The sequence below is a fragment of the Salvelinus sp. IW2-2015 genome, unplaced genomic scaffold (assembly GCF_002910315.2).
Source record: "Salvelinus sp. IW2-2015 unplaced genomic scaffold, ASM291031v2 Un_scaffold8882, whole genome shotgun sequence".
NCBI lineage: Eukaryota > Metazoa > Chordata > Actinopteri > Salmoniformes > Salmonidae > Salvelinus > Salvelinus sp. IW2-2015.
In genome coordinates, this window is record NW_019950141.1 from 1 (window position 1) to 8990 (window position 8990).

General features: G+C 46.0%; 3 long non-coding RNA genes across 3 annotated transcripts; all 3 read left to right on the forward strand.

Annotated features, from left to right (window-relative positions):
- The first annotated feature begins 1119 nt into the window (after nt 1-1119).
- Nucleotides 1120-1825, forward strand: LOC112079655 (uncharacterized). The gene is made up of 2 exons (XR_002896008.2): nt 1120-1211; nt 1304-1825. It is a non-coding gene; the product is annotated as an uncharacterized lncRNA (long non-coding RNA).
- A 1662-nt stretch (nt 1826-3487) lies between these two features.
- On the forward strand, nt 3488-8984 carry LOC112079656 (uncharacterized). The gene is made up of 6 exons (XR_002896009.2): nt 3488-4244; nt 6854-6982; nt 7588-7689; nt 7796-7912; nt 8248-8390; nt 8800-8984. It is a non-coding gene; the product is annotated as an uncharacterized lncRNA (long non-coding RNA).
- On the forward strand, nt 5613-6826 carry LOC139027263 (uncharacterized). Its single transcript, XR_011479336.1, has 3 exons — nt 5613-5663; nt 6351-6450; nt 6514-6826. It is a non-coding gene; the product is annotated as an uncharacterized lncRNA (long non-coding RNA).
- Nucleotides 8985-8990: the final 6 nt, after the last annotated feature.

The window sequence follows — 8990 nt, forward strand, 5'->3', positions numbered from 1 at the left end:
CACACACACACAGAGAGAGATTATCTTCTCTCCATGATGTAGTCCGCCAGGCTCTTTTCCCTCTCCTCTAACCCTCTCTCTCTTCTTTATCTTCTATCACTCTCTATCTCTTTCTCTCTTATTTATCCCTCTCTCTATCTTTCTCTCCACCTATTAGTCCCCAGTCTCGCTCTCTATCCCTCTCACTATGTCTCTCTCTCTATCCCTCTCTCTATCCCTCTCTACACCTATTAGTCCCCAGTCTCTCTCTCTATCTCTCTTTCTCTCTATCCCCCTCACTATGTCTCTCTATCTCTCTTTCTCTCTATACCTCTCTCTATACCTCTCTCTATCCCTCTCTCTATCCCTCTCTCCACCTATTAGACCCCAGTCTCTTTTCTATTGTTCTTGTCAATCTCTGTCAGAATCATTCCTGTATTGTCTTCCCAATGCAGTACTGTGTTGTCTTCCCACTGCAGTACTGTGTTGTCTTCCCACTGCAAGTAATGTTGTTTGTCTTCCCCCTGCAGTACTGTGTTGTCTTCCCACTGCAGTAATGTGTTGTCTTCCCACTGCGTAATGTGTTGTCTTCCCACTGCAGTATGTGTTGTCTTCCCACTGCAGTACTGTGTTGTCTTCCTGCAGTAATGTGTTGTTTCCCACTGCAGTAATGTGTTGTCTTCCACTGCAGTACTGTGTTGTCTTCCCACTGCAGTAACTGTGTTGTTTCCCTGGAACGTTGTGTTGTCTTCCCACTGCAGTAGTGTGTTGTCTTCCCACTGCAGTTCTGTGTTGTCTTCCCACTGCAGTACTGTGTTGTCTTCCCACTGCAGTAATGTGTTGTCTTCCCACTGCAGTAGTGTGTTGTCTTCCCACTGCAGTAGTGTGTTGTCTTCAATATGGATGGTATATAAACAGTGCCCCCTCCTGCTGACTGTTCAGTGTCAGTAGATTTAAATGTCACTAGTAGAATCCTCGCTCCTCGGCTCCTTCTCAAAACCCATTGGAGGAGAAGGTCAGAGGGGCGGGACCTCTGGCTTTCTCATCTAATGGGTTTTGAGAAGGAGGCGAGGAGAAAGGAGAGAGAAGTATGCAACTGAGATTCTCCCCGTGTGTTGAATGTTCTCTCTCTCTCCCTGTAGGAATGATAGCTCTCACCAGGACTCTGGTTCTGTACCCTCAGGTCATGGCGGATCACCCCTTCTTCTTCATCATCAGAAACCGCAGGACAGGTGTGTGTTACACTGTCCGTCTGTCCGTCCCTCTGTTTGTCTCTGTCTGATTATGTACAGTATGTGTCTGACCCTAGTGTCTTCCCCGCCAGGTTCTATCCTGTTCATGGGCAGGGTTATGACACCAGAGGTCATTGAGCCTACCGACTACGACAATGACTCCATGTAACTATGACGACGACCAATGGGATTCCAGTGTGCTGCTATCCTGCTATGAGGTCATATGCTCAAAGCCAATCAGATCCAGGCAAAACTACGCCATAAACGCAACCTTTCCTCTCCCCATCGTCGGCTGTGTTTTTATACTCTTATCGAGAATATACATGATTCCTATTCTATATTCTATATTCTATATTCTATTTGATATATATTGATATATACATATAATGTGACTGTAAGCTTTAACCACGTGGTAAGAGAGAGGGAGAGATGTAAATATATATAAAGAAAAGTAAAATGGTTTCTATCGTCTGTTGGATCAGTAGACAGCCATTAGACATCCTGCCCCTTTAATTTCACTATCCTCACACACACATGCTCTGTCGTTTCAGGTGTCTCCCAAATCAACGCCATTATATTCCTCTACATTTACTACTGGGTTATATATAAGACTAGATATTTATTGCAAAAATAAAATAAAAAATTGTGCAGATTATATATATATATGTATATGTATGTAATCACACAGAATCTTAGTAATTCTATTTCAGTCCCCCCCCCCCCCATGCTAGAAGTACCTTGCTAAAATACTGATGAACTAACATGCCTTATGAGTTGTTGATTTAGTGGAGGCTTTTGAAGACAGTTGAACAGGTTGTGTAAAACAGTTTGCTCTTGAGAAGAGGYGTGCAGGTGGATTTGGAGACCAGCTATATTCACTCTTTTACTGAAATAAATATCATGTGTTCCAGTTACAATTGTCTGATGTCTTTTTGTATATAATTGTATTTGGTAAAACTACTTTACATTAAGTACCTCTTATACCAGTGTAGTAACGCTGTACATACAACAGTGTACTGTATTAATAATCACATCATTTCTAATGATGACCGTCTGAGGTAAATGGCCATATAACAGAGTATTGTCAAGTTAAGACAGGAAATGACCTTGACAAGCCCTCTGGATACATCACTATACCTCATTGAAATACCACAGCAGCCAGAAAAGAGTTGACCTAGGCCAAATCTGAGCAATATTATTTTTGGCCAGGATAAAGCCATCATTTGGCATGGAGAGGGAGAGAGATCTGGTCACAGAAGTAGTCAAGGACACACTGGAGGACAGACAAGACTAGGGAATGAGGCTGCATCTCAGAGGCTAAACTCGTCTCCTCCCCCTCATTGCAGATGATGGAAAGGAAGCTGAATGCAGAATAACCATATAATTACAGAACAATGTAGGCACACTCAGCTGTGGGAAGTAGATTTTTTTTGGGGGGGGCTGTGCTGCAGATGTCTATATAGGTCTGTTAATACAGGACTAGTAAAGGCCCAGCGTTACAGACATCTATATAGGTCTGTTAATACAGGACTATTAAAGGTCCAGTGTTACAGACGTCTATATCGGTCTGTTAATACAGGACTAGTAAAGGCCCAGTGTAACAGACGTCTATATAGGTCTGTTAATACAGGACTAGTAAAGGTCCAGTGTTACAGACGCCTATATAGGTCTGTTAATACAGGACTAGTAATACAGGACTAGTAAAAGCCCAGTGTAACAGACGTCTATATAGGTCTGTTAATACAGGACTAGTAAAGGCCCAGTGTTACAGACGTCTATATAGGTCTGTTAATACAGGACTAATAAAGGTCCAGTGTTACAGACGTCTACATAGGTCTGTTAATACAGGACTATTAAAGGTCCAGTGCACTACTTTTGTGCTTTAAAAAAATCTGTTTCTTTCAGGGGGTGCTGGATCACCCTTAGAACCTCTACATCCCGCTATGGGGACACCCCCTGCCCAGAGGAGGGGTTTATAGGCTATTGACATTCTCTATTGAGAGGTCAATGTCTGAGATGGCCTAGCCAGTCTGTTCAGTCACAGGGTATCAGCGAGTGGGATACGAAACAGCTTTCTTCCCAAATATCTTTTAATTTGGTATTCAGGTCCAAGAATGTGCACCACCGTGCAGCACATACGGTGCCAGGGGATGATTGATCAGCATGCGCATGACCCAGCAGTTCATTGAATCGAAGGTTGTAGGAGGTCGTGCACCAGAACGAAAGCGGTAAATACTTCATTCGCTTCCACGCGCAGAGACTGATTTCCTTTGCGCTCAAACTCAATCGTGTTTATGGGAATGTGACATGAATCTCTCACTCTCTTACAGTGTATTTTATGGTTTTCTCCTACAAAACAAAACAGCTAATTCCTGYATTCAAAGGATGCAATAACACGAAATAAGAATGATCACCTTTGTGTTTAACATAAATCAATAACATTCTTGTTTATTTATTGAAGGAATGCTACTCAATCAAAATATGACCACGTGACAACTCATAGGCCGAGTCACTACAAACAGACAAGATATTCCTGCAGTAATGTTACAAACCCCCAAAAATCTATTTATTTTAGTGTTACTCTCAATGTGTGGCTAGTGTATGAAGGCTAACTGAGAATGTCCTGGTCAAATAAATAAGAGTCCGAATGCTTTTAACACTTACGTATTTGATCATTTCTACCGCTGCTAGCCTGGCCTAGTGTATTTGTCTTTATGTACTGGAATCTAAAGTACCCCTGTTCACTCCCCCCCCTGCCTGTGAGACACAGAGATAACTATGACACAACCTGCACCGTAATCACCGCGTTGCCAAGCAATGTGCACCTGCCCCCGTTGACCTGCCTCTGCCCGCTACACGAGTGCAACACCGAAGCTAGTCTCTGTATGCATCCAGACACCGGAGCAGTCGTTACCTCCGGTCTAACAGGGCATTTCGCTCCCATGGGAAACCACAGGGTTGTACGACTACGCTCCGTTCATTACGCGCTAAAGGCCAAGGAAATTTGGTATAACTTTGGGAGATGTCAGAAAGGTAGGTAAAAGAGGTCATTTAATAGCTTTGTGTTGTCATCCTTCATTGAGCAGTGCTTCAAGTTGGAAAACTTTACAAMTGTACGCTTAACAAGCAAAATGCATTATTTGGTTATTTGGTATGATTTAGAATTCTTCAGAATTTCATTAGCCTAGGCTGCATTATTTATGCMCATGGTTATTTTTCCATGCAACAAGCCCATAGGTTATATAGTATAGACAATGTGTAGATKATAAAATCCCCCCAAAATCTCACAATTATTAATACTTTACACGAAAATAGACGATMATAATTATGAAAACATTACTATCCAGGTTCCTTTTATGCAGCTATTATTAACTAATGACACCTGGTCAGGTATCCGCTGTTATGGCGACGGCTCTAATCCGGTGCGCAAGGCAGAGTTCACGGTAACCGAAACCGGGCGGCTGCGTGTCAGGGTTTCAGCAATGTGGATGTACGTGAGGAGTTCCATTTCAACCAGCCTCCTTGAAGAATGGGCGACAGAAACAGACAGAATTCTCCGAGGCTTTAGGCCTATGATAGACAACACAGGCCTGAAGAGAAGAATATGTTATATTTAGGCCTATGATAGAAAACACAGGCCTGAAGAGAAGAATATGTTATATTTAGGCCTAGGTTTATGATGATTTTCACAGCTCTTTTCATTTGGGTTTTAATTTGGCCTTACATTATTTATTTATTTACATTTTTCCTTTCGGCTCTGAAGCTGTGGCAATTTATTTTCCCTCTCGCTTTCTCCTCTTCCGCTGCGCTCTGTTTAAACACTCCTCCTACCCTCTCCTCCCTTTTCCTTCTCACTTTCATCGCACTCAACTCCTTCCTACATCTTCACCTCAAAACTCCTTGTTGTCCGCTCTCTCCCAGTTCCTCAGTGTGTTTGTCCTCTCTTCCCAGTTCCCTCAGGTGTGTTGTTGTCCCCTCTCTCCCAGTTTCCTCAGGTGTGTTTGTCCCTCTCTCCCAGTTCCTCAGGTGTGTTGTTGTCCCTCTCTCCCAGTTCCTCAGGTGTGTTGTTTGTCCCTTCTCCAGTTCCTCAGGTGTGTTGTTGTCCCTCCTCCCAGTTCCTAGGTTGTTGTTGTTGTCCCTTCTCCAAGTTCCTCAGGTGTGTTGTTGTCCTCTCTCCCAGTTCCCCAGGTGTGTTTTTGTCCTTCTCTTCCAGTTTCCCAGGTGTGGTTGTCCTCTCTCCAGTTCCCCAGAGTGTGTTGTTGTCCCTCTCTCCCCAGTTCCTCAGGTGTAGTTGTTGTCCCTCTCTTCCCAGTTCCTCAGGTGTGTTGTTGTCCTCTCCTCCAGTTCTCAGGTGTGTTTGTTGTCCTTCTCTCTCCAGTTCCTCAGGTGTGTTGTTGTCCTCTCTCTTCCAGTTCCTCAGGTGTGTTGTTGTCCCTCTCTCCCAGTTCCTAGGTGTGTTGTTGTCCCTCTCTCCAGTTCCTCAGGTGTGTTGTTGTCCTCTCTCCCGTTCAGGTGTCGTTGTTGTCCTTCTCTCCCAGTTCCTCAGGTGTGTTGTCCTCTCTCCCAGTTCTCAGGTGTGGTTGTTGTTCCCTCTCTCCCAGTTTCCTCAGGTGTGTTGTTTTGTCCCTTCTCCCAGTTCCTCAGGTTGTGTTTTTGTCCTTCTCCAGTTCTCAGGTGTGTTGTTTGATCCCTCTCCCAGTTCCTCAGGTGTGTTGTTGTCGCTCATCTCCCATTTTCCTCAGTGTGTTGTTGTCCCCCTCTTCCAGTTCCTCAGGTGTGTTGTTGCCGGGCTTCTTCCCCAGTTCCTTCAGGTGTGTTGTTCCCTCTCTCCAGTTCTCAGGTGTGATTGTTGTTCCCCTCTCCCAGGTTCCTCAGGTGTGTTGTCACCTCTTCCCAGTTCTCAGGTGTGTTTGTTGTTGTCCTCTCTTCCCAGTTCCTCAGGTGTGGTTGTTGTCTCATACTCCAGTTCCTCAGGTGTGTTGTTGTCCCTCTTCTCCAGTTCTCTCAGGTGTGTTGGTTGTCCTTCTCTCCCAGTTCCCAGGTGTGTTGTTGTCCCCTTCTCTCCAGTTCTCAGGTGTGTTTGTCCCTCTCTCCCAGTTCCTCAGGTGTGTTTGTTGTCCCTCTCTCCCAGTTCCTCAGGTGTGTTTGTTGTCCCTCTCTCCCAGTTCCTCAGGTGTGTTGTTGTCCCTCTCTCCAGTTCCTCAGGTGTTGTTGTTGTCCCTCTCTCCCAGTTCCTCAGGTGTGTTGTTGTCCCTCTCTCCAGTTCCTAGGTGTGTTGTTGTCCTTCTTCCCAGTTCCTCAGGTGTGTTGTCCCTCTCTCCCAGTTCCTCAGGTGTGTTGTTGTCCCTCTCTCCCAGTTCCTCAGGTGTGTTGTTGTCCCTCTCTCCCAGTTCCTCAGGTGTGTTGTTGTCCCTCTCTCCCATTCCTCAGGTGTTTGTCCCCTCTCTCCCAGTTCCTCAGGTGTGTTGTTGTCCCTCTCTCCCAGTTCCTCAGGTGTGTTGTTTCTCCCAGTTCCTCAGGTGTGTTGTTGTCCCCTTCTCCCAGTTCCTCAGGTGTTTGTTGTCCCTCTCTCCCAGTTCCTCAGGTGTGTTGTTTGTCCCTCTCTCCCAGTTCCTCAGGTGTGTTGTTTCCCTCTCTCCCAGTTCCTCAGGTGTGAACACAAGCAGTGCAGTTTTCCCAAATCCCACTCCTCCCAGTATTCTGAAATCAGCGTCACACACACACCCCTCTCCGTGGACCAGAGTCCAGATTCCGGAATCGTCAAAACCCCTGTGAGTGTCACTCTTTACTCACATTCTCACCTCCAGTTCCTCCGTCCTCGCCTTGTACCCTCCTATCTTCTGACACCCCATTACAAAACTCCTCCCCCCACAACATGCCCCTCTCATCCTGCAACAGACTGGTCCAATACTGTCTGTTCTGAAAACAGCCCTCACCCCTAGCCCTTCCATTTGAAACCTAGGCGCTGCCATCACTGTATTGCTCACACCTATCCAGTTCCTACCTGCCAACACAGAGGGGTCAGGGCTTGTCTAGAATGCTATAGATGAGTCACTCTGTTTGTGACATGGGAGCACAGGCTCCAAGGCTGGTTCTGATGTCAGGGTCACCAAGCATGGTCTAGTCCCCCACGTGGCTAGGTGGGGGGGGGGGGGTTATAGTCACAGTCAAAGCCCAGGTGAGGAGGCAGAGACAGGGATGAGGGTCACAGAGCACCCCAATCAAGGCTCTCATATTCAGATCCAGTCTGAAAAACAATCCTTAAAACCCCTTGCTCTTCATCCTCTCTTCTCCTCTTCCTCTTCTCCTCTTATTCATCTCTCCTTCTCCTCTTCCTCATCTCTCTCTCTTCCTCCTCTCTCCTCTCGTTTTTCAGCTGCCGTCCAGCCGGTTCAGGTTGTGTCGTGGCAGCGGCTTGAGGAGAGTGATGTCAAAGGAGACCAGCTCTCCTGTCCCAGGGTCAGAGAAGGTCAGAGAGGTCACCACCTTGCAACCTTTGACCTTTTAATAATTTTTTATTTTGCTCTCATCTCAGTTCATAAGTAACTGCTGTCATCATCATTGTATCATCCAGGCGCCGTCAGTGGAGGACCTCTTTCTGAGAAAGGACGACATCCCCTTGGAAAGGGGAAGGAGGAAGAGGAGAGAGGAGGAAGGGCAGAGGTGGGAGGAGGCTTCAAGAGAACTGGGAGAATTGTGTGGTGAGTTACAACTCAGAGACATACTGTACTATGTGTGTGGTATAAGCATGTGTATAAGTGCCTGTGTGTGTGTGCCTGTGTGTGTGTGCTGTGTGTGCTGTGTGTGTGGTGTGCTGTGTGTGTGTGTGTTGTGTGTGTTGTGTGTGGTGTGTGTGTGTGTGTGTGTGTGTGTGTGTGGTGTGTGTGTGTGTTGTGTGTGTGTGTGTGTGTGTGTGTGTGTGCCTGTGTTGTGTGTGTGCCTGTGTGTGTGTGTGTGTGTGTGTGTGTGTGTGTGTGTGTGTGTGTGTGTGGACACACACCTGAGTAACCTCTCCCTGTGGTCCTGGTATTCCCAGGAGCTGAATCTGTCCTATCAGGACTTGGGAGATCTGTTTCAGCAGGAAAACTTCCGTCGGATCCTGAGGAGGCTGATCCGAGTGGAGAGACTCCAGCTGATCAATAACTCCCTCACAGACCTGAGTTCTATATGCCTGCCAAGGTACTACACTACCCACAATGCCCATCTATATGCCTGCCATTATACTACACTACATACAAAGCATCAATATACGCCTGCAAGTTACWACACTAGCCACAATACAACTCTTCACTTCATTTAGTGACAACCGTACTTCTGTCCTCTTTCCTCTACACAGTAAAAATAAAAGTGTGAATTTAACTCCTATAGAGTTGAATTCAACACTGTTTCAGATAACATTTGGTGCCAGTCCACATAGTGTTAAAGTTACTCTACAGGTAATGTCACACTTTCAGAGTTAATTTGACTCAAAATGGTGTTAAAATTCCGACACTAAGAGCTCATTGACTCCTCATAATGTTGAAAATACTCATCCTGGGTTAAAATAAGTCAACAMTGTAATTTTTACACCCCCTTTTTTACTGTGTAGGTGCCGAAGCCTGAATCTGCATCGTAACCACCTGACATGTATACGTCAGCTGCCAAAGCTCCCGGCCGTGGAGCACCTGTGTCTCTCTGAGAACGGCATCTCCACACTGAGGGGACTGGGGGCTCTGGGAACCAGCACACTCCACTCCCTCACACTCAGATCTAACCCTGTCAACTACATACAGGACTACC